Genomic DNA, 26,568 nt, shown 5'->3' on the forward strand with positions numbered 1-26,568 from the left:
CGGTCATTCACCTTAGTACACAGCTGGACGGGGCGCTGTTCCCAGGCACTGTGTGCCATCTCTGTTCAAAGGTGCTGTGCAAAGTGCCGAAGGCGGGGTGGAGCATGCTACTTAAAGTGTTGTGGAAAATGCTGGAGGAGGAAACAATGGATACTATTACCTACATGGAATGCTAAATCATCCCACGGTTTCCCATCCGCCTGATCTAAGTCTGTGTCCCCGGCGGGAAGGAAGAGTGCCAGATGAAAAAGGAGCTTACCTTTTGTTCGCATCTGGCTGCGCATGATTTGGATATCAACTCATCTGAGTCTGGAAGTATGTGATCACCTGATCATTGTACCCCTAGAAATACTGTGTCATGAGACGTACACCGTGTATTCCTATTGGTTAGGTAGTCTACCAGCGAAAGACATTGGTGTGGCGGTTAACTAAGATGATGACAGCCTTATCAGCCGGTATGTCACAACAGCTGTTTAATATCTAATGCTAGTGTAAGGACAAGGGCACAACACAAGACAATCTGCACCCACAGGTGGGTAACTTGAAGTCAAGTAAAGTTGCCTTACTGTGTTCATTGCGGGGATGTGAATTGTGCCAGCCTGAGGACTTGATTCGCACAACAGAGACAAATGCTCTGGTGAAGGTTAATGCATTTAGGGCAGAGGTAGTCTATGGGTCCCTGCTGTGGGTGCATGATGTTGGCATATACACACAAATTCTGCCATGTCCACAGTGCAGGTTGGCCCCAATGTATCCCTGTTTATTAGACATTAAGCCAATCAATTGTTTTGTTGAGGCCAGACACTGCCTTTTAGTCAGAAAGATAAGTTGTTGTTCTTATCTCTGTTGCTCGGTATGAGTTTGAGAGGTTTCTGTGCTTCTGACCGCTCTGAAGCCAGACTGATGGTCATGAAGACAACCAACAGATTCAGTGTGAAGATTAAGCTGGGAGATGGCCAGCTTTTCCAGAAGGTCTACCCAAGAAAGGAGTGATGGAGATTGGGTGATAGCAGGGCATTACGGGTCGGCTGAGGGTTTCTTAAGAAGAGGGTGCACAAAGGAGTGCTTCAGACTTGAGGGGAAGACTCCAGTGGCACAGGAGTGGTTGCAGAAGTCGGCCGGAACAGGAGCACAGGTGTCAATGTGGTCCTTGATGGTTTTAGAGGAAGAGTGGTGAACCTGTTTTGATGAGACTTTCATAGAGCAGACCTGTCTAGAAACCTTGTCAGGGGAGAACAGGGGAAAGGAAGAGAAGGAGAGAGGAGAAGTGGCCGAAAAAGGGCCCGGGAAAGAGCAGAGAGTAGAGGGAGGAGGGATAGAGGAAGAGAGAGAGGACAGGATGTCCTGAGTTTTAGAGATGATATAAGAAGCCAGAGCGATGCAGAGGGCCTGGGAGGGGCAAGGAGAGGTAGAGACTGCAGCAGGATTGGCCAGTTCCTTGCAGATGTTGAAGAGTTTGGCCGAGTCTTTTGATGCTGCAGAGACAGAGGCTTCGATGTGCGCTCTCTTCTTGGTGCGAACAGAGAGTCGGTAATGCCTTTGGAGCAGGTGGCAGGCCATGTTGTCAGAGTATGTACAGGAAGCAGGCCATTCCCTTTCAGCCACCCTGCAATTGCGTTTGAGGTTGATGAGGTCTGAGTCATACCAGGAATTGCAAATGGCTTTGGGGTTCAGGCAGATCCTCATAACAGGAGCCAGAACATCAAGAGTATCAGATATAGCAGAGTGGAGCAAGGAGAGGGCTGTCTCAGAGTCAGCCGAAGGATGAGGGGGGCGAGAAGGTGGTGGCGAAAGCCTCAACTGACACAAGCTTCATAGGTCGAATAACCATAAAGGTGTGTGGCAGTGCTGGAGTTGGCTTGGTCTGAGGGGTAGAGAGGGTGAACTTGGAGGAAAGGAGAAGGTAATCACTCCTGGCCAAACCCTCTGGACAGAGAGATCATTTGTATATCTGAAAGCAGACAGCCCAAACCATTTTACTAAGTAGGCCCATGCCAAATGTCCAGACTGGGGGCTGATACATTTCATGGCAGAGCACAAGAGCATGGACCCACAGAGCCAGACAGAAAGGGGGCAGTTAGGATAACTTGCTACCTGGATCCAAGTAGTAACAAGTGCTTTGGGGCTCCATTTAGGGCAGATGGGAAAAAGCACTAAGCAGAAGGTCCAGAAAGACTAATTGCTAATGTTGATTCTTTTCCAAAGAGAGTAGTATTCACCAACCGAAAACATAAGTGAACCAATGCCCTATTTGTATAGTCCAAATTTATATCTGGTTAGAAATTGAATATTAGTAAATCAACTGGGTATTTCCCACTACATGCAAAATGTATAAACTTGGAAATTCCTGTTTTTTGCAGAAAAAAAACTGTGGTATTAAGATGCCCCATAAACGTCCTGGGTTTACAACATTATTAAAATACTTCAATGCCTTGTAGTCTCCTTAGTCAATTAATATCCCAAATTAAACTTGTGTTTTCTAACATCCAAAATATTTGGGAGAGCTTTATTAGGAAACTAGGATCCAAAGGAAGAAGTGGTTCAAAAATATTCCCTTTCTCACTTTCTCTTCTCTCTAAACCAAAACCATTTTGAATGCACCTTCAGTTGTACTTAGATCCAGCAATCTTTCTTTTCAGTTCAGTAAAATGTCTGCATCTATAATTGTGCAATCAGGTATGCTGAATTGCATGAAATGTAAGCCCCAAATCCCAAATGCTACACTTCTGATTCACCATAAGTATGTATCAGTTGATTAAAGTAAGTAGACTGGGCTACCTCTAAATTTCACTTAATAACATTTCTATGATTTCATCATTTCAAGCTTATCATTAAGGTTATTTTAAACGGATTTCTTGTTTAGAATTGTTATTCACTTAAGAGAATCTGGATATGGATGTCTATTTGAAAGAGCAATGTTATTTCAATATTCTGTTAGTTTTAAATCACAAACCAAAATAGGCATGATGTATTATGATAAATTAACAAGGGGGGTCCTGGGAGTCCCTCTGCTAGACATTAGTCCTGGTTGCGAGAGACTTAATCAGAGTCTTTAGCTCACTATCTTTCACAGAAAAGAAATATCCTAAACATATCAGTCTTTGTCCTGCCCTGGGGCAGTCCAGCACTGAAATGCTAGGCAATTCTCTTCTGAACAAGAGTACCAACAGCATCCCCAGACACGTGTTTCGGTCTGGTTGGACCTCATCAGTAGGGAGGAGCTGTGCCTCTCTAATAATAGTGAGCAAGGGGTCCACGTCTGGATTTCCCTAGTAACTTAGGGTGAGACCCAAAGTTACTTGCATATGCAAATTGAGAAGGGGGGTCCTGGGAGTGAGTTAAAGACTCTGGGTAAGTCTCTCGTAACCAGGACTAATGTCTGGCAGAGGGACTCCCAGGACCCCCCTTGTTAATTTGCATATTTAAGTAACTTTGGGTCTCACCCTAAATTACTAGGGGAATCCAGACGTGGACCCCTTGCTCACTATTCTGAGAGAGGCACAGATCCGTTCTACTGATGAGGTCTGACCAGACCAAAACACTTGTTCAGAGGAGAATTGTCTAGCATTTCAGTGCTGGACTGCCCCAGGGCAGGACAAAGACTGATATGTTTGGGATATTTCTTCTCTGTGAAAGATAGTGAGCTAAAGACTCTGGGTAAGTTTCTCATAACCAGGACTAATGTCTGGCAGAGGGACTCCCAGGACCCCCCTTGTTAATTTGCATATTTAAGTAACTTTGGGTCTCACCCTAAGTTACTAGGGGAATCCAGACGTGGACCCCTTGCTCACTATTCTTAGAGAGGCACAGATCCGTTCTACTGATGAGGTCTGACCAGACCAAAACACTTGTTCAGAGGAGAATTGCCTAGCATTTCAGTGCTGACTGCCCCAGGGCAGGACAAAGACTGATATGTTTGGGATATTTCTTCTCTGTGAAAGATAGTGAGCTAAAGACTCTGGGTAAATCTCTCGTAACCAGGACTAATGTCTGGCAGAGGGACTCCCAGGACCCCCCTTGTTAATTTGCATATTTAAGTAACTTTGGGTCTCACCCTAAGTTACTAGGGGAATCCAGACGTGGACCCCTTGCTCACTATTCTTAGAGAGGCACAGATCCACCCTACTGATGAGGTTCAACCAGACCGAAACACGTGTCTGGGGTTTCTGTTGGTACTCTTGTTCAGAGGAGAATTGCCTAGCATTTCGGTGCTGGACTGCCCCAGGGCAGGACAAAAACTGATATGTTTGGGATATTTCTTCTCTGTGAAAGATAGTGAGCTAAAGACTCTGGGTAAGTTTCTCGTAACCAGGACTAATGCCTGGCAGAGGGACTCCCAGGACCCCCCTTGTTAATTTATGATGTATTATGATGACAGATTTTGTTGCATGTCAACCGCAATTTATTTGACAGATTTTGGTGGCTTCATTGATTGTGAAGTAGAGGGCCATCTGCATTTAAATTCATGTATTTTTTGTTGTTTTTAAACAAAATAAAAGGTTCTAATCTAAAACATTCTAGGCCCGATTCTTGGAATTATTTGTGTGTAAAAATACAGGATGTGCATGTCACTCTGTGTGCGAAACCGCATTCAGCGATAGAATCGACTGCGTGGCACTTTTATGTAACTTGCAGGGACTTCGTGCAGGCTCAGCACATCTCTGTGAGCGATCAAATGTCTTGCGCGAGACACCAAGTAATGCGTGGGCGAGGCCTGCGCAGAGTGCTTTATAGGGGGAAGAACTGGAAAAAAGTGGGTGTTACGAGGGGCAGGCTGCAGGCAGTCCATAACCTGCCCACAAACGCATTCACAACAAAGCGTATTCATGGATGTGACCGCACAACCTCTCACCTGGGAAATGCCCACGCAGATACCTCCATCTCTCTGCCAACCAAATGCAGGCCTAAGCACACTTGTGCATAGGAATCGCAGCACAGATGTGGGTTTGCATGTCTGATTTAGGGGTGCGTGTATGCAGGCGGGGAATCCAATCAGACTTTTGGGTGCGCGTACACAGTGTATTGTGGTGCAGGAACAGTTTACGGGTGTTCGCACGCAGATATTCAGAGTTTTACCCGAGTTATGATACATCTTACGCATGTTGTGGGGGTGTCAGGTTGCTGGTAACACTTACGTAGGACCCCATACAGGGTCCCCAGATGAAGACCCGCTTGCCAGGGACCCCATGCACTGTTTAAAGGGTGCATCTATTGGCACCTGCGAGAGCACACAAAGGTGGCTATTTTGGCTGTTTTTGCTTTGCGTGGGTGTGTGTAGGGGATGTTCCAGGCACGATTTCTGAATCCGTTTTGCCTTGCGCAGAACTTTCCATGAATATGCAGATCGAGCATCTTTTATTCTGCTTGCAGGCTCGCACATTGTTGTTCTTGACACACGGCCTTCGCTGGGCAAATGAGTTATTTTCCATGAATCGGGCCCTCTATTGTTTTCCAAGATTATGGGGTGGGATTATATCACAGACATCATTAATATAGTGCTGTTGTAGTTCATCAAAAGACCTTATTTGGAAAGGCTTTGGACACTCACGTGTTAGGGCAAGTGCTAAAATTGCTCTGTGAGAGGGCCTGTCATTCAGCCAAATGTGTTTATATTCCACAGAACCATGCATACAAGTATAGACTTTCTTGAGTAGTGTTCTTAGGCAATGGAGAGCTATATGTAATCTACCTGTTACTGGCATCTGCAATGACTGAAACGAAATGTAATTGCCATTTTACCATTGTTCATACTGGTTGGATTGAATCGTATAACATGAATTGACAATGAAATATTGACATACATTGTAATGTATGCATTATTTTTATAAACGTCTGCTGATGTCTTTATGATAGCACTTTGAATATCACTATATTGAGGTCTGTGATTATTTTAAATTGTGCATTTTGATTTTCTTTTTTATTCAGTTATAATTTTTGTTCGAACATGTTAGATGTAAAAGTGAGACTGGTTCTTCAAATGCCACTCAACATTGTTCCATGCATGGATACAGCACTGGCGTTGTCTGTTGATTGAATCAATGTCTTTTCAGACAGACAACCTGGCATGCAGCGGTAGTATTTGTGTCTTACAGCTATTTATGTTAATACGTATCTTGGATGTATTTTCCCACCTGGCTATGTGAGCGCTGGAAGCCTCGTTTGTTGCATGTGAGTAAGAGCCCAAATTTGAGGGGTTGAAACACATTATAGAGTCGAAGAAAAGGGTGGCATTTGTTACAAATATGATTTAACAGATGCGTTTACTATTGCTTGTAATTAATACATAATACTTTGTACCGTGTAATGCTGGGAAAACATATGAACGAGGATGTTGTTCTTCTGAGATGCCCCATGAGATTAAAGCATCACTTGCATATTGCATTTTTGGACCTTGCAGTCATTTTACTTTCAATTATGTTATAAGGAGTTGTCTACATTGGCTGTCTGCTCTAACACTGAGTGCTGGGAATGTTTTCCTATTTCATTCCTTAATTGTGTTGCTGTTTTGCATCCCACCTACCTTGAACAGGTGGTGTTTCTGTGTATCTTTAGAAATATATACTGTGTTTCAGAGTGCTATTTTCTTTGACACCCTAGCGGGCCAAACTCTGCTATTCTAACTCATAGCACTTACGTCGCACACAAAGCTACAAAGGGGAGGCAATTTTATCTCCAGGAGAAAGGCATACTCAAACAGACCATGATAAAAGAGCACATTCTCTTTTGCTCCCACTGCTTGAAGTCTCAGGTAAGGAAAACATGTTGTTCTTGTCAATAGATAAAGCACTCCAATCAAAACTGCCTTTTGTGACGAGTCACCCCAAAAGTCAGCTGAAGTGATGTTTGGCTGGGTTTCTTTGTGCCTGTACATAATAAAGATATACTCACCTATCTGTATGTCACGTGGCTAGTTTTGTATACTGGCCACACAACATTATAAAGCTCCTAATTTCTAGTCATGTTTATATACAGACTGCATGCTACTATATTGAACTTCTCTGCTCATGATTAACTGACCATGGCCCCACAGAGGCCCTTAAAAGGAATTACTAACACCTGTCAGGGGGAGAAATGGCTGCGTTAAGCTGGAAAGAAGCAGGATGTGTAGAAGAATGGTAATTAACCCTATACATTTGCAGAATTTTGGTCTTTCAGATAAAGTTGGACAAGGTGCTTCTGTGGAGAGACCAGAGCCTCAGAGAGGTTCAAGAGTCACTGTGTGCCCCAGACTGCTATGAACATGCCAATGCACTTGTACCACTCCCTTGGCTGGCCAATGGGAAGAGGGTGGGATTTTGTGAGACCCAAGCCACTAGTTAGGTGCTGAGATGCTAAGAACACTGGTCTGCTGGGCGGTGCTGTGGTGATTTCAGCCCTTTTATGCAGGCTAGTGTATGGAATATTCTTTGCCACAAGACACACAGAAGGTGCTGAGGTACTGTGATATCCAGGCCACCAGAGCAGTTTTGAGACCCTGTGAATCCTAGCATGTTTGGACGATGCTGAGATGATTCAGACCCAGCTCACTTGGAAGATCAGAGATTCTTCAAAAGACACTCTAAACCAAAAGCCACTGAGAGAATGGTGAACCACTGCCAGAACAATGAACCAGTGATACCACAAGGAAACCAGGAGTCCAGATGTGTTGAAAGGCTGACCCACTGTTGAAGGACCCACAACTCTGGGATTACAATTGCTTTGTAGAAGAGTCAACTCGAGAAGCAGGTAAACAAGTAAAGTAAGCAACAACTGCACTATGGGAACGGGTGCGATATCCTAATGTATTTCATGCATTGAGAAAGAAACTAAATAAAGACAGTCAACAGTACATTCTGAGATTTGTTTTAAAAACCCACATTGTTTCATGTATGGTAAATAAAACTATGTAAATTGAGAAAACCTTGCATTGTGGGTTTTGGAGTAAGTACAGCAGTGATCCATGTTTAATAGAGAGAATTAGTTAAGTGAAACTACACGGTATTGTGAGAAATGGAGTCTAATAGTGGGGCGATTTTATTTGAAAAAGTTAAACCACTTGAGTAAGAACAAGGCGTGAAAGAAACGAAATATACAGAAGATAAAATATGACCTATGATTAGTGTTTGGATCCCATGCCCATGTGTAGAATACTGGGAAACTTGACAATGTCTGGGAAATATTATCCAAGGCCTCAGCAGGGGCAGGATGTTCCAGTGTTACAATCTCTCACAATGGAAAAATGTGCAGGTGGAGGAACTCTGTGACACGGAGGCAATAACACAGATTGTGATAAAGGGTGAAGCAAGCTAAACAGTCCAAGAGTACAATGAATGGAGAGAAGAAAAATGTGGTGATTGAGAGACCAATTGAATAAAAATAGATGTCAGAAATAATTTGTTTATAAAGACAGTACTGTTTGATGAATAACTCAAAATCTGCAAAATAATTAATGAGTGTAAAGATCTTGGAATCTTTTGAAGCCACACTTTTTTTTCACAAAAATGTATCGTAACTAGAATCTCTTTCAGAATGTATTCTTAATGAACGCCCCTCGACCGACTCTGATCTCCTATTATTTAGAGACACAGAAGAAATTGTGAGAAATGGGGTGAGGTATAAAGGAGCTTCTTGGCCAACTGATTGAGTGGGCATCATTTCCCTTATACTAAATGGTTCATGGGCGTTTGCAGACAAAATCTTTTATATTGGCCTTCATGTTGGTGGTAACAAGACTGAAAATTGGGATCCTCAAGCATGATTAGATTTGTTAAACTATCTGGTGGCAATGACACATATACTAAAAGCCTGAACTATGAATATCAGCATGTTTGCCACTGCATTCTTGAAACTTGGCATGTGAGACACTGATAGAGATGGGAAAGTTTACTTTTTTCAGATGCTTAACTCAATATCTCTGGAATTCAGTAATAGAGACTTTCTACCCAGTCTTCTGGTTACAACCAACAAAGTTTTCCTGTTTTCAACCTCTCTTTCTATTAGACTTAAGACACAGAACAACAACACCCTTCAAATTACAGTCAGCTCCTTTTAGTTGGATAATCAAACTAGCTCCAACTTCCACCGTCATCCCAAATTCTGACAGAGCAGCATAGTTACATTATCCTAGGCTGCTGGTAATTTGTCTAAGCACAAGAAAGAAAGGTGAGACTGTTGACATCCCATCAGCATTAAAGTTGTTCTGTGACAATATGGGTGAAACTGAAGCCATCCAGTATAAAGATGCTCCTCAAATGGCACATGAGAAAATATACTGTGTCTCACAAGAGGCTGTCACATCCCGTTCCCGCAGCAGAAAAGTCAAATGCTGAGTATAATTTTGATCCATATTGTCACAGAAAAACTTTGATGAAGATGCCCAGTCTCCTAGCATTTTTGGCTACCCCGCACTACTGGAGGAAGAGATATATTTCAAGAATAGCTGGTTACTTTGTTGCAACCACGCACCGAACCACTCAGAATTCGAACCTTGAATAGTTTGCCTGATTCAGTTTCAGGCTTCACAAAATGCTCACAGTCACTCTAAGCCTTAGGGGTCATTTATATGTTCTGCCCTATTGAAGGTAACCATATTTGTATGTCCACCAACATTTTTGGAATGCGCCTTGTTCCATAGGAGTTTCAAGATGGACACACAGCAATGATTGGCAGCGCATTACCTAGTGTAGACCCTTGGTGAGTTTGATCCCTATTAATAAAAAGGAAAATACCTATCTCTACCTCTACTATAAGGCCTCCCTACCGTACATAAGTAAGGTGCTTGTCAGTTGTGGGTGAATGTTTAACAGAAACTGTCCACTGTTCAAAACTACCCTTAGCTGACCCTACCACTATGATAACAAACAATGACTGGAGAATGACTCCCTTCTGGACTTCGGCTTTCACCAGCTTCTATTCAATAGCTGAATCTTAGATAGTTTCTGCTGACTGTTTTTATTGGCTCACACATTCTTTCTTCTTAGGCTAATGTTCTGTGTTACGTTATCACTCTTCTCTTGGTTCACACTACAGACAGTTGTTCTCCTCTTATCCCAAGGTAAAGGTATCCAACATGTATTAATGTCTTCTTTTGTATTCGCTTTATTTTCATATGGTTCACAATATTTGATGTCTTTATGATATTTGCCTTTGGACACATATGCTGATCCAGCCTTATCCTTCTTCTTTGTGCTTATAACGTTACCTTCTTCTCCGTTTATACTTTCTTAGTTCTGACTGATGTGAGTATGAGTTTTCCAACGATAATCCTCATTTACTTCCTGAGGTTTCAATGTTAAAATCCATTTACTTTGACTGGGAAGTATGATTGGTGCCATTGCAATTTTCATGCACTCCTCTGGATTTCAGTCCTGACTTGGACGAGTATGATTAGTACCATAACAATTCATATTCACTCCTCTGGGACTCAATATTACACTCTCTTTATCTTGACTGGGACGGGTATGATTATTCCCATAATGATTTTCATTCACTCATCAGGGTTTCAATTTTGCAGTCTTTTTATTGTGACTAGGACGAATATGAGGATGTATATGATTTGGCCAAGGAACAATTGTTTGCGGCCAAATTGACCATGGTCAATTCAGACGCGAAGTCAATTTTGTCACAGCCAAATCCAGCCAAACTGAAACCCACCCCATGCACTCCCCCACCCACCTCTAATTACCTTTTCCACGTCCGCTCATCTTCTGTCCCTGCAGCGTTGGATCCGTCCCTCCTATTTGGGTCAGATCTGACGCCTCAGGGTATGTTTTTTTCTATTTCTTTTTTCTTCCATCCCCCGCCTCCAACCTCTGTATGCGCGGGACACCCCTGCTACCCCAAAGGCCATCACTACCAAACATGTGAACCCCCGCTCCACAGTGATTAATCAAATTGATTGTTTCCAAACCATTGAATGGTATGGTCAGTTAGAAATGATCAATTTGGGTACTACCGAATATGATTAGTCCAATAGTGATTCTCCCTCCATCTTCAATCTCTCCCTCTCCATCTCCCTCTCCCTCTCACTCTCACCTGGCCGCCAATTGGGACTTCATAGTCAGGAATAATAAGCCATCTTTGGAGGGGAAGACAGGATTTTATGTGAAGAGAAGTCTGAGATGGTTTTTGCCCATCTTTTGATCTTACCTCCTAAAAAGCATAATTTTATTTTATTGGTCTTTTACAGTTCAGTTTCTAACCGCTGTTGCTCTGTATAGTCTTGCTTCCAAGGACAGCACGTTGCCCCTCTGCTATCCTCAAACCTTAATGGTTTGCATAGGTGCTGAGGATGGGGTGATGGAGATAACGTTTTTGGCTTCGATTGGAGGATTGATGCCTTCTGACATCCTTTATAGGATTTTGTCATTAAATATTGTCACCGAATAGATGCTGCCTAAAACTGTACATTTTAGAAGATGACATGCTGGCTACCCACATCCACTCAGTCCTTCCCTCACAGATTACATCTACCAAATGTAGAAGCGCTTGACGTCAAGGAGATTAGCCGGATATTATCAAAGCCTATATCAGAAATCCTCTCACCTTGTATTTTCCTAATCTCGAGTACCACTGTACAGTCACATTCCTTTCCAAGTTCAGAAGCAATGCCATCGTAAATCATGTGATTGGGTATCTTTCCTTCTGTGTTATCTTTGAGTGTGGTATCAATAGGAGGAACACCAGTCAGTTGATTAAATCCATGGGATGCACTTTTGAGTCATGTAAAATCTATTTCTGAGACATACATTACGCCCAGCATACCTTATGCCAACGTCTAGTTTTGACATTTTCATGGAAAATAACAGTACGCCCGATTCACAAAAGAGAGTGAATGATGTTTTTTTAGTGGAGGAATAGTAAATGTAATGTGCGTTGTAGCAAATTGCACGGTTAAAAAAAACACTACGCGGCAATTAAAACTTGTTTTTTATCATACTGCAAAATGATGTTCCTTTAGATATCCAACTTGTTCACACATCCCAATAATTTGTAAGGCAACATTTTAATACCTAGTTATGAGTTAAGCGGCCAGAGATACTGTGATTCTAACTTTTTGTTTAAGGCTTTATAAGTACCACCTTTGTGGGTGTGCAATTATTTTCGGGTAACACACCACTGGGCACATTTACAAGCAGTTGTTTGACCATTTAAAAAGCTGGACACCAGCTCATTAAAACCATGCACTGTGCAGTGCAATTTCCAGAGGCTGCATTGTGGAATAACACCCATGCCTCCACTGCGGCTATGCCCTGTAGGCACTGTTTAGGTTTTCTTGAGTGACCACTACCTCAATGCCCATAAAGAGAAGGGAAGACACATTTGAGACCTTGCTGCCCTATTTTGCCTATGTTCCCCTTTCTCACTAGGCCAGCTGAGCAAAAATGACAGAAAAAGTAAATCAACTCTTATACCATGCCAAGATAGGGTTAATCTGAGGTGGAGGACAATTTGAGGGTCCCGGGTAATCACAGAAAACGTCTGATTCTCAAAATGTTGGCCTCGAGAAAATCACAGGCATCTTTGATTTGGAATGTGCAGGTTATGCATTATATTTAATTCAAAAGTCAAAAGCTGTAGCAAATCTGGAGATACCTGGAGCCTCTCTTAGATGCCCTTCAGAAAACCTTTGGGAATCACATTGCATGTGAACATTTCAGAGTTCAGAGGCCATGCAGCTACAAATGTGCTCCAGTTTTAGGCATTGTTCATCAGGTGTACGGTAGCAGGTGCACACCTGAGAAGCTCGCAGCATCTCCTCGTGTGTTCCAACTTGAATCTATTAGAGTCATGCTTGAAGAGGCTATTAAAAATAGAAAGAGTACCACGAGATGCTACGTGTTTAAAAAAAAAAAAGGAATTCTGTCCAAGGATGCAGACATACTTCCAAGAGTTATGAAGGCGTCCAGAAAGCGAGATAGTCTTAATTACCCTTTATATTTAATTGGAAAAATGTCTTTCCAAAATATCTAGGAATCCTTAGCAGAGTCAGAAAAGATCGATATTATAGTTTCAGGCAATACTGCAAAGCAGCTAATCAGAGAAGGGTAAAGGTCAGTGACCGAAACCCTAGCTTTAAAATGTGGGTAAAAACCTAAACATCCCAAGATGAGAATTGAAAATCCCTTTCTCTTTCAATCTAATGATGCAGATCCTCCACCACGTAGAAACGCCACAGCAATCCGTATTGAGATGAAATTGTCCCGAGTTGCTGCCAGATTTGTCATTAGTCTTAGATTGAAGACACACATGTTTCAATTTGAACAAGTGCCGGTACCAATACAAAGGACGTGGCTCCTGAATCTTCCTGGCTGTTGCGCGGGTTTCTGGAGGCCCCTGTTGATGATCGAATTAACAGGCGCGTGCATATGAATGACTGGATGAACAGGGTTGTCTGATGAGAGACGCCCTCTCCAGTGCATAGAAAAGTGAATCTCGAAAGATGCAATGAAACGTGATTATTTTTCTTCCTCATGCCCAATTAGGCGATATCACACATTTCTTCTCCAGCTCCCACCACCTGTCTCTTGTGTTCCCGGCAGTGATTTGTAAGGAACGCCGTCGGCTTGGCGCAACTGCAAGCTTGACCCGAAGCACTAGCAAGGAGGAAAAAAAACGTTCAAATCGTGCTTTCTGCTCTAAATTTGTTTCCAACTTTTTATTCCCCTTCTGGCATGAAGCAAACGTCTTTTTTTATGGACTCTTCTTTCCTCTAAACGCTAGCACTCCATCAGGCGAGATGGTGTGCTGTGTGGTTGGTCGGTGCACTAAAATGCAATGCCATAATTGACTTTATCGACAGGAAAATATAGGGTTATGATTTGCACTTATCATATGACATAAGAAGCACCATTTTACTAGGCAAAACTAGAATGATTGTAATATGTGTTAATAGATTTTCATCATACTGTTGAGTTTGTACGTATACACATTTGTTTTAGATTTGATCAGCATAAAAGAAGGCTAGCACATTAATATAACACAGTCTTCATAAGTTACAATTGTAATCGTTTTTCACTTTTTTTGTCATTGTATTTTGGATTAATACAATTGAGTAAATAAAACATCTTTTTGTACCAAAGAAAAAAGGTTTCTGTAACAAAAAATTATTGAACCTAATATCAACACTGAAAAATCTGTTCAACATGAGTTTAGAGTTGAATTCTAACTCTACTGTTTGTTGTGAATAGCATTTAAGTAATCAGGACATATGGGTATATTACCTACAGTCTTGTGAGGTGTTGCCATTGGCCATGCACTAGTATGACCTGCATGATTCCTGCAGGGAGAAGCAGTGATCATGTGAGCTGTTCTCTGTGACAGTCTCTCCTTACAAAGACAAAGGGCAGGTGGGTGGCAGGTCACCACCCATTATGAATATGCCGCCCCTCGCTACAATCATAATCTCTTTCCTCAAATTTGTAATATAACAATTCATATATTGTCTGGTTGGGTTATTATAGGATCCATGCACATTTGAAGCCATCGCTATACTGCTTGCAATAATACACACAGATTATGAAAATCATTTTCCTAAAGCAAGCTGGGATCCTGAAATGTAGGCCAAGTGCGTGCTGCAATGCAAATGCTTTTACAGATGCATTGTTCAAAGTTGCTAATTATTTGATGAAAAACAAATGTTTTACAGATGGTGCATTTGTGAAGGGGCAGTGGCTCCCGTTTCTGGGTCTGTTGTAAGAGATTTTACAAACTGTCCTGAATTTATGTCTGCCATGTCAGGTGTGCGGTTAAGTGCAAACACTATGGCAACGACGGTGTCTGCACTATCAGACATTGTGATTGCCTAGCTCTGCAAATCTGCAATTTGCAGACATGAATTTACTGGAATCAAAACGCTCATCCCGTCTGACGGCATCTGAGTGCTGTTGCTGCTTTAAGATATGCACCATATTACTGAGCATTGGTGGATAGCATGCAATGCCAGTGTTCACATTGAATGCCCCGATTGGTTTCCTACATTCTGCTGTGCTAGACAATTTTTAGGAGACATTTACTAATAAAAAATAATGAACTAATGATGTTTTTGAAGTTGTTATTATGGTAAATACATATGCTGTTACTTTTGTATATAAAGAGCAACTACACTGCCTACAAAAATTCTCATACTAATGAGCACACCACCCCATCAGCTCTTGCCAGTAGCTCCGCCTATTGGCCATCAACTAAAAGTATTTCTTGCTAATGTAGAGGATGGGGAACCCTGCTCTAGACTGTCTGCAAGATGGCACACTGATTGCATTAACAGCTCCACACAAGGGGATGTAAGCCAAGAAGACATAAACACTTCCATGCAAAAATATCCCTGAGTGACAAGCACACAGAGTGCTAGTGGGAAGAAATTGAGGTACATTCTTGTTGGGTTATGGTCTTCACATCAGTAATTGTGATGATACTTATGTTGTATTTGGCTTCTCTTTGTTACATCTGTCAGCCCTCAGATATACCGTTTTAGAGCATACCAGTGATCAAGAGTTCTGAATACTTGTGTGACTGTGGGAAGTTTGTCATGTTAACAGGCTGACACATTTGTGGGGTTACAGTTAGAGTTTTGCTCTACAGTATGGTATGTTTATGCTGGATACATAATGTCATGTGCAGGATATTTTTCGGGATCACCACATACGGCTAGCTTTGTGTACCCATATTTCCTTAAAATTATATATGTTCCTTTGTCTTCCTCTTGAAAGGGTCTTCTGGGACTTTTAAAAAAAAATGTTAATGTCATTTTACACTAGTGCTGTTTATGGTAGAGTTAGCCCTGTTTGATTTGATATTTGTTTCAGGCCTTTTTTTCCGAATGGTATCATTTTTTGTGTCATTTGTTCTGGCAGGTGCCCATTTCGGCTCGTTTAATTGAATGCACTAATAGACTCCACCTCTGTGCCTCAACCAGTGACTGCCTGTCCATCTAGTCAGTGCCTGTCTGTGGGCTGTGTCCCAGCTGCCTGTGGACCACTTTATGAATTACCAGTGAGCTTCTTTCAGTAGCAAATGTGTGTGAGCCTGTTTCACAGTTTATCATTAGGCCCAACCCAGAGGCCACAGTGAATCTGTTTCAGTGAGATCCAGGTGACATGATGCACTTGGAAGCTTTGTCCCAGTTTCTTTGTGGAGTGGTATGCTCTACAGATAATTGGTATACATGTATTTGTATTTGTATTTATTTTATTTGTATAGCGCAACCAGGCCCGAGGGCAACCGGGTGCATATCTTCAAACAGTAATATATCTTCAAACAGTAATTACATGACTGGCATATATACAGAAGAGAAATTACAATAGTGGCGCACTTGCAGTTAACGTTACAGTCCTACATATGCATAGTCAAGAGCAATAGAGTGCAAAACAGTGCAGAATCCCAATGGGCATACAAAAAGTCAATGGCCCTCATTACGACCCTGGCGGAGTGGGTTTACGCCAGCGTTATTCGCGGCGGACCCGTCCGCCCTACTACGAGTTCCCGTAGCGCCATGGAACGTTTTCCGCCTGGTTTTTCCGGGCGGAAAAATCCATGGCGCTACGGGACCTTGTTGTTAATTACGCCACCGTATTTTACGGTGGCGCAATTAACTCCTTCCCCACTCCCATTATACCCTATGGGGCAAAAATGGGAATGGGGAAGGGTAAAATGGGGAATGGGGATTTACCGCCCCGCCAAGGTCGGCATGGGGCGGAAAATCCGCCAACCTCCATGGCGCTATCGGCAGCTTTCCGCCGTGCTCCGCGGTGCATTTAGCACCGCGATTTCCGCCAGGGTCGTAATGAGGCCCAATGTGTTCCAATGTTCAAGAGGACAGTTGGTCTTGTGTGGTGGCAAGCCATAGCTTGGCTTTGTGTTTGAAAAGGTTCAGTGACGGTAGATTTCTAATGGTGAGTGGCAAAGTGTTCCAGAGTTTAGCAGCCAAGACTGGGAAGCTAACACATCCGGCTGTTTGAAGCTTATGTCTGGGGATAATGAGGCCTTGAGTTTGGGCAGATCTAAGTGACCGAGAAGGAATGTACTGGGTGAAACGCGAGGCTAGGTAGATGGGGGCCTGGTTGTTTACACATTTGTAACTAAGGGCAAGCGCTTTTAGTGATATCCTTTGGGCGACTGAGCTGATCTGGGGATGTTGAGGGCCGCTCGGATGGCACTGTTTTAGGTGATCTGGAGTTTGTTGAGGTTACGCTTATTGGTGCCTTGATACAGTGTCCAGTTTGGGCATAACCAGCGCCCTGGCAAGCGTGATGCAGTTCTGAGTAGAGAGGAATGGGCGACAGGCTCTGATCAACTTACAAGTGTATGCCGAGGCAGCAACGACTGCGTTAGTTTGGCTGGATAGGGAGAGTGTGGCATCTAGGTAGATTCCTAGAGTTTTAGTATCTTTGGATACTTTGATGGAATTACCATCAATGTTGAAAGGGCTGAACGATGGGTTCAGTTTATTGAGTCTCTGTTGTGTACCCAGGATGAGGAGCACGTCTTATTGTCGTTGAGACAGAGCTCGTGTTGGGCCATCCAAGCCTGGATGACTTGGTAAATGGCACTCAGAGCTTTGGAGTCTGCAATGTAGTCACCAGTGATGGGAATGAGTATCTGGGTGTCATCAGCATAATTAGTATAGGTGACACCCAGATAGTCAAACACATCAAACAAAGGTTTGGTGAAAACATTGTAGAGTGTGGGGGATGCACAGGACCTTTGAGGGACTCCGCAAGGGACTGACGTAGGATCTGCTGAGGAAGTAGGTGAGAATACTCTCATGTGCCTATTGTCAAGGAATTACCTAATCCAATTGGTGGCATTGTCGGAGAAGTGGGCAGCAGATTTCAGATGTTGACAAAGGATTTGGTGGTTGACCAAATCGAAAGCCGCAGATAGGTCCAGTAAGAGTAGAAGGGCCAGTTTTCCGTTGTCTTTTAGGTCCTCAATTTGAGTTTTGAGGTCTAAAAGGGCTGTTTCTGTCCCGTGCTTCGGTCTAAAACCAGATTGTCTTGTACCAAGGAGATTATTTGTTTCCAAATAGTTCTGTATCTGTAAGTATGCTGCTCTGTCTAATATTTTTAAAAGGAACGGGGCAGTAGTGATAGGTCTGTAGTTAGTTGGTACTTCGATGTCTAGGGTCGTTTTTTTTAGAAGAGGGATGACCCAGACGTCCTTCAGATTGTAAGGGACAATTCCAGATTGGAACGAGGAGTTAATGAAGGTGGTTATGAAAGGAGCAAGGTCATGTGCTGATTCCTTGATGATTGGTGCAGGACAAGAGTCACCTTGACAGTTGGAGGGTTTTAAGTTACAAATGATTTTTTCCACCTCCGGGATGGTGAGTGGCAAGAAACTGAATGGGGTGTGGGAAAAGGAGGCCGTTTTAGGTGTCATAGGTTTAGTTGTGAGAAGGGTGCTTTGTTTTGCATTCATTTTGGATTGCAGGGTGGTTATTTTGGTGAGGAGTGTATTTTGGATGTTGTTACACCACATATTGTCTTTACTACAGGTATCAGGGACGGGTGAAGGGGATTCTAATTCTTTGAGAATTTTAAATAGCTCCTTTGTGTTAGATTCAGCCTGTGATATACGCTGGTTGTAGGTCTCTTTTTTGGCTAGTAAGATAGCTTGCTTGTAATTAAGGGAGGTGATGAGAAGTATGTCTTTGTTGGCCACGCAGGGGCAACTTTTCCAGAGTGCTTCAGCCTTGCGCTTTTCTTTGCGCAATACTCTAAGCTGCGGGGTGAACCATTAGTTCAGATGTGCTCGTTGTTTGGCTTTCTGTAATTTGAGCGGTGGTATAGTATCAATGCCTTTGAGCAGTGTTTGATTGAAGGGGCCTACTAAGATGGTGGGGTTGGTGTGCTGAGAGGCGCAATTGTTCAGGATGGGGAGCATGAGAGGGAATAGTTTGTCTATGGTAATGTCTTTTTTATTCCTCGTGGGAATTGCGGGGGCTATAGTAGGTTTGGGGTGAGGATTGGTGGCTGGTAAGTGGAAGATGATGATGTGGTGGTCGGACCAAGCACAGGCGGAGTTGGAACTTATCGAAGTGTTGCAGTTAAGATCTGTAATCCAATCGAGCGTTCTGCCCTTGTTGTAAGTGGGTTCAAGAATGCGTTGCTGGAAGCCTAAATTGGCAACGGTAGTAGAGACCTCGGTGGCCATAGGATCCTTATGGTCAGATAAGCCAAGGTTAAAGTCACCTAGTAACAACACCTGAGAGTTGGGTTTAGTATTGTCAGTCAGGATGGCAGTGATATCATCTGAGAATGAGCCAAGTGGTCCTGGAGGTCTGTAGATGAGGTGTAGTGTTGCTGTGTTAGTCGGTGAGAGGGTAAGATTCACCGATAGAGATTCGTCAGAATCCAATTCTATATTGGGGATAGTTCTCATAGTGATATTATCTCTATGTATAAATGCAACTCCACCTCCTTTGGAGGAGGTGGATTGGCGGTCAATTCTGTTGATGGTGTAGCCATTCGAGGTGGCAACGGCGAGACGTGGGCCAGAGGCTGCATGTAGCCATGTTTCAGTGATGGCAATGAAATCAAAGTTTTGGACGGTGATGAGGTCAATGATGTTGAGAGCGTGGGCCGTGAGGGATCTAGCATTGATGAGGGCTCCTTTGAGATCTTTAGTAGAGGGGTAGAAGGGAGGTTGGGCAACTTCTGTGTAGTGGACGGTGTACTGGCCGTGTGGCTACACAGGGTGCATGGAGCACAAGGCAGTCTAGGGGCCTCATTACGACCCTGGCGCTAATGGTTTAACGGCACCGTAAAGAGCGTCGGCACCGTTAAACCATTAGCGCCTGATTACAAGGTCCCTTAGCGGGTTGGAGGCTTTAACGCCTGCTTTTTGCAGGCGTTAAAATCCAACCCGCTAAGGGACCTTGGAGCTAATTACGGCAACCGTAATTTACGGTGCCGTAATTAGCACCTTCCCCATCCCCATTATGCCCTATAGGGCAAAATGGGAATGGGGAAGGGCAAATGGTGAATGGGGAATTACCGCCCCCACCAACCTTGTGATGGGGCGGTAGTTCCGCCATCCACCATGCCGGAGGCCGGCATGGACCATGGTGCTAATAGCACCATGGTCCAGCGCCAGGGTCGTAATGAGACCCTAGATCTAAGTCTGGTATGCCTAGATATATTGTTGGTGTGTTGGATTTATTAGTTGGATGCACGTGGGTCCCTTGATATTTCTTTGGCTGCATGGGTCTCACTATTCAGTGCCTGAATACTCAGCTCCTTAGTTCACAGGACTTGAAAGGGCTCAACTTCAGGGGTGAGCCGGTCATGAAATTTTTGTCTGTGGCTGGGAAAACATCTAGGTCAGCTGCACACAATACACTTTATGACTTCAGGTTTGACTAACTAGATCGAGCACCAGAACACAACTGATAAAAAAATATATATTTTAATATTTGCAGCACACCCTTCCAATTTGGTGAGGTGGGCAGTTTACTGCGCATTGTCACCTACCCATCTAATTGCATACTGGGATCTCGATACCCTGAGTGGGTAACTAGCAAAATTAAAGTCTAAATCCATTTTTGATGAATTAGTAATAGCACACGTGGAATATTCCCAACTACTAATAAAGTTCGTAACCAGCAATTAGGTAATGGAATATTTGTACTGTAGGCTCACATAGATGGTTATAGATAAACGTGTATACACATCGAATTTACTCACAGCTGCACCTAAATATCCTGCATTCAAATCTCTGAGGTCCGTAGATTGTGCATATTGAGCTCCAATGATTTATTGATAAATTATGCATGCAATGCACTGATGAATTATGTCAAGATAATCCAATACGTTATTAACCAGCTCATGCTAAAATAGAGATGACAGTGCTTACGGATATACAGCCTGTTTCATGGAATTATTTGCGCAGAAAACGCAGATTTGCGCGCCTTTCTGCCTGAAAATCCCTGTTTGAAGTAGGCGGATTTTCGTGCAGAAAGGCGCACAAATATGCGTTTTCGGCGCAAATAATTTCATGAATCAGGCAGATAATGTAGTGTGACCTAAGGCATTACGGTTTCTTTTCTCTCCATTTCTCTTCCTTTATTTTCCCCTATGTTTGATGTTTTCTTTCATTTTGTGTCATATTGCCATGGAATGATTTTGTGTGATGATAACATGACGTCCTCACTATTGGGTCTTCTGTATGTTATATTTGACAGTTTATATTGAGAGACAGACTGTTACACATTTTGAATTTTGCCTTGAAAAATACCACAGAGGTCGAAACACATGTTGCCAAATGGGCAAATTACTACAAAGGAGAAAAATAAAAACATGTACTGTCTGTACGAGCGCATTGATACTGGCGCACATGGTTACGGTTCTAGACAGGGGTTAGTCTAGTAGTGATATGATGCGATTATTTATTTATAACGTGCTTAATATCCAGAGGTTTCTAATCGGAGACCCGCGAGCCAAGCATGTTGCCGTTAAGCTATCCTCCCGAGACAAGGGCTAGTGTCAGAATCTGCAGCTGTTCCACTTCCTCTCAAGTCAGTAAGCACATAGATCTAAACCGAAGCGCCCGCACATACCTGCCGTACCCTGGCATACCCTTTGATGAGGGAGAGTACCCAGGGCTTTTGCTGTGTGAAGTGGGTGGGCAGTTTTGTAGTAAGCCATGCAATTGCACATGTTTCTGGTGTGCATGCGCTGATTGCTTTTAGTCTCATTGTATATCCTGACACTTGCTCACAGGATTTGGGCAGCTAGTGCTCTGTGTTTGAGGGGGCTCTATGCTAGCAAAAGTAGCAGTGGCAGCATGAGAAAAGAGAAGCATGTAAAAGCGTGCTGAAGGCGCAGCAGCATTTGTATTTGGAGATTGCATGAAGTCGGCTTTTGTTGATCCCCTCTCAGTCAAAATGGCTAACCCCACTCTAGGGGAGCTGTGACCTAGTGGGCTTGATGCCATGGGCGAGGATTGGGTCAATGATTATGGTGAAAGGATATATGATAGGTTATTTATAACGTACTTAATACCCAGAGATTTCTAAGTGCGTACCCGGGGATCAAACCTATGTTGCTGCGCGTCATCTTGCTTCCAAGGTGAGCACGTTGCCCTTGAGCTGTTCTCCCGAGACCTGAGATATCTAATGTTACTAGAATTCATACCAGACTCAGCTGTCCCTTGCGTGCTCTTCAGGTGTTCTGGCAGATCTGAAAGAGAGGGAGTGGTTTAGGTTAGTGGGTAAGAGAGGAAAAATGCACGATAGCGTTTCTGTTGTGTGGGCACATTCAAATTAAAAGCATCTTGAGCTCAGCGTGTGAATCCATTTCAACGTGTTCTGTGTTGAGAGCATCATATATATTGTTCTTTTTGTGTATTTTGGGAGGTATGTTCAATGTCCATTTGTGGATGGTTTAGTCGGTATGTGTATTGAGTGTTGCTACCTTAAATTTGAGTATGTCAGTGCAGGAAGCAGTCAGTGGGTACCTTGAAGGGTAAGGTGGGCGAGGGGCGCTAATGATCTTAAATCCACACATAGGAAATCAAAATATAACAAAGCAAGACATGAACATGGGATGGCAACCCTTGATAGGCATGCAGGACAATTACAAATCATAGCAAGGCATTACAAAGTTCCATCAAAGCAAAACAACCTCGTCTCCTCCTTGCTCTCCTGTCACTGGCCTCTTCAAACAACTCTGTTTTCACTTTTTCACTTTGTCACAATCAAACTCTCTCTCTCTCTCTCACGCTCTCTCTCTCTCTCTCTCTCTCGCTCTCTCTCTCTTTCAAGTAGATGCATGGTGCACCATGTGAAATACGGATCTGGGAATTGGCCAATGACGGGATGAGGCAGCCAGAAGCACACCATGTTACTATAAGGGGGAAGTGCTAAGAATCATGGGGTTATGCATATTTTGCTCAGAGAAAGGGTTGCCTGTGATGTGATAACCCCAGGTTATCTAGATCTTCCTTGGTATGGTGCTTGGCAGGCACTGATCCATCGTACACCTCATATGAACTCGCTAATGTTCTCTGCTGAGGGCATCTGTTGAATATTTTGCCTTTCAAGCAACAAAAAGCATTTGATGATCAGTGCAGGAGACATATTCCCTAGTTATTTCTCCCAGGCGTTAACCCAGTGTCTACTCCATCAAGACTCAAACCACCCCTCCCACACTCCTCACCTGCCCCATTACAACCTGGTGTTAAGGGAGCACCATAACATTATGTTAAGCCCTGCAGAGGGTTGTTCAAGAAGAGGTTAACGATATTAGTAGCAGGAATGATAAAAGATGAAGTGTGGATTCCTAGAATGGACCCTCAAAGATGGGTCTAACTTTTCTGCAGAAAGGTGAAGAGAAGAGCAAAAGCTCACTTGAAATCTCTCTGCAGGAGCTAAATATTGGACCATGACAACAGTAAGTATGCAGTATTTATTTAATTGTAAATGCTATCCTTTCAAAAATAGGAAACGGCTGTCATAGCTTATCTAATGCACAAGGTGTGGCTGTCCCCGCAGGGGTTGGCCCGGAATCAGGAAGGCACCCTAAACAGCTATCTGCATGACAAAATGGGACGAAGTGGTCAGGGGCTGTTTTTCTACAATCAATTATGGTTGACACATCTGAGGAGTCCTTCCTGTTACCAGGTCAGTAACCTGAACTTGCCGCGAAGTGATAGCAGCCCATGTCTGCCTGCTGTGAAAAGCCTACAAGGGAGTAAGCCATAGCCAATCCTACCCCAGAGATGGATGGTGGCTGTTGGGAGGGTCTCAAATCTTGTAATCTCCCCAAGTGCCAGTTTTTATACATGTATGGTAACACCTTGCATCATCTCATACCTATTGAGAAAGATGCTGGCCACATTTTCTCTTTCTTTCTTAGAAACAAAAGGAATGCAGCAGCAGTATGAAATGACCACCTGAAAGAAGTATTCCCATTAACGCCTCACACGTTCTATCTACAATTGTCTGAGGCCTCGAAACAACAGGGGTAGGGGGAGAGCGAGCAGTTGAAGAACCAGAGAGCATATTCATCTTCCTGACACACCGCACACCACTCCCCAACTTGTGCACACTAATGCTGAGCAGATCTGCAAAGAATATTCTTTCAAAAGCCTGACATGGAGGATCGTTCCCAGAGTTAATTTACTGCCATCGTGCCCAGTAACACTTGTATGCAGGCATGTTATAAGTGACTTATCATATGATATCCAGAACATTATGGGTAGTGAGACAAAGAGATATGGACTGAGTGACTAGGGTAACCCCCATAGCTGCGGCGTATGATCTATTGGGATAATATGGCACAATCCCCCCAAGATCCAAGACCATGATCTGGCCTGAGTTACAACTGGAAATATTCCAGGAGACATATGGAAAAGTGGTTCCAAAGACTGGGGTGTTTCTTAAGTATTCCGCTATTGTCGGAGCCAGCATCATTAAAGGAGATTACCCTGGAGAATTATAGATGATCCTGTTGATCCTGGCAAATACTTCTTATATATATATATATATATTGTCTAACCCAGCCAACCAATAGCACAACTGACATTCAATAGAATCCTCATACCTAGCATTGAGGATATAGAACAAACATGCGAATACTGGGTTCTGTGGAATGACAGTGGTAAACAAAGATGGAGACACCTCCATAAAGTTCACTGGAGCCCAACTGGAAGATCCACTTCTGGAGCAAGTTTGGAAGAAATTAGTATCAGACTCTAAAAGGTGAACTTCGAAGACACAGCATTTCATTGACAAAAGGTCACTCCTGCATAGAGTTGATGTGAATACCAAGGGCAAAGTTATCAACTACCATCAATTGTTGGTTCAAAAGCATTACTGAGGGCTGTGTTAGAGTTAACCGAATCTAACCTGAAGGCAAGGCATCTAGGGTTGGAGAAGACCCAGAAGACTCTTCTGAGCGGATTCTACTGGCCAAGTGTGACTTTGGAAGTCAAGTAGTTCTGCTCCAGCAGTCCTTTATGCCAAAAGGCTTCTTCAGCTGCTGTAACCCGAACCACACTACAACCACTACAGATAATAGAGCCCCCCCTTCTTTGGGATCGGTATGCAAATAATCAGCCAATTGGGGCCCTCCAGATCGAAAATCAGTAAATCCCGGTAGTTGTCGACTATGAAAACTTTCTTCTGAGGAGCAATATAATTAAAGCTATCCTCTCTATGTGTATAATGTTCTAGTTAATTAATTAAACCGTTTTCATTATGACTGCCATTCATATTTCTATGTTATCAATGTATTGTATCATGTTGGCTGTAACCTTGATACCCTATTAGCATTATTTATGCGTTTAGCCTTACTATTTGTTAAAATATAATCTATAATGCTGTCAATTGTTGGCTATAACCTTATGTCATTGTACCATATAAATACCCAATAAAACGTTTTTCATCCAAAAAGAACAGCTGTCCTGAAAGTCTGTTTACCTTATTTTAAAAAGGGCGGCTTCCCGGGTGACATTCTAACCAACCAGGGAAGTACGAGTAGCTCATAACTAATGGATGGCATGAGGATGTTTATAAACCTAAAGTCCCTCCAAAGGTCAATATACAATTTCCAGACTGATGTCCCTTTGGAAAGTTTCAAACAGATATTAAAATGCGTCTTAAGGAATCTGGTTGGTGAGGATGGACGTCACTTGGATGGCCTGGTGTCTTGGGCTCTATATGACATTCCAAAAACACCACAGTCTCCTACAAGCTTTGCACCATTCATGTTGGTGTATGGTCCAAACTTCCATGATGTATTGGACATCATCCGGGAAGAATGGGAAGGGCCAGACAGTCGATAAACCAGTGACCATGCAATGTTCCGCACAATGCAAGAATGTAAGGGAAAGTGGACAGATTGGTACAAACTAAGCTGCAAGAGGCCAGCACCTGCAAGATAAATCCTACAACAAAGATGCACGGTTATGCACTTCCTAAATGGGGGACAAGGTGATGGTTTTCTCCATTGCTCAAAAGATCTGTTAGCTAGAAGGCACAGTCCATATGTTATCACAGAAGAGGACTCCCATATCACTTACAAATTCAACAAGATGACAGTCAAAAACCTTCCCAATTATTATGCTATCAAGCTAAACTCATGGAAAGAAAACTGCAATCCCCATCTCACATAGCTGTATCTCAATAACACCCAAGATACCGCCCTGCCCATTGATGTTCGTGGAGTCATGTTGCCTGTGGGTCTTTTCACAGCCAGTCACTGAGCACTCACTCCACTGCTTTGAAAATATTTTGATGTATTGTCTCTAAAGCCTGGAAGCACGAAGGGAGCTGTGAATAAACCCAGCTCCCTTCAGGGAGGGTGATCGATCTCAAGTTGTATGATTACTCGAAGCCAATAAACAAATAATCAATTAAGAACTGGAAAGATGATCAAACTAGAGGTAATTGTGAAGTCTTACAGTGAATGGTCTTGCCCAATAGTCCTGGCACAGAAACCCGGCAATACATGGAAAATATATTGTGATGAATCTGGGCAATTCACAAGCTTTGAGACTAGGAAGGTGTGTTTGCTAAGCAAGACCCTATATAGTGGTCTGGGAAAGTCGGGCCTCACTAGGAGTGACTCACCTTTAGGGCACAAGGAC

Source organism: Ambystoma mexicanum, chromosome 3q (assembly GCF_040938575.1).
Source record: "Ambystoma mexicanum isolate Mex_15411 chromosome 3q, UKY_AmexF1_1, whole genome shotgun sequence".
Classification (NCBI taxonomy): domain Eukaryota; kingdom Metazoa; phylum Chordata; class Amphibia; order Caudata; family Ambystomatidae; genus Ambystoma; species Ambystoma mexicanum.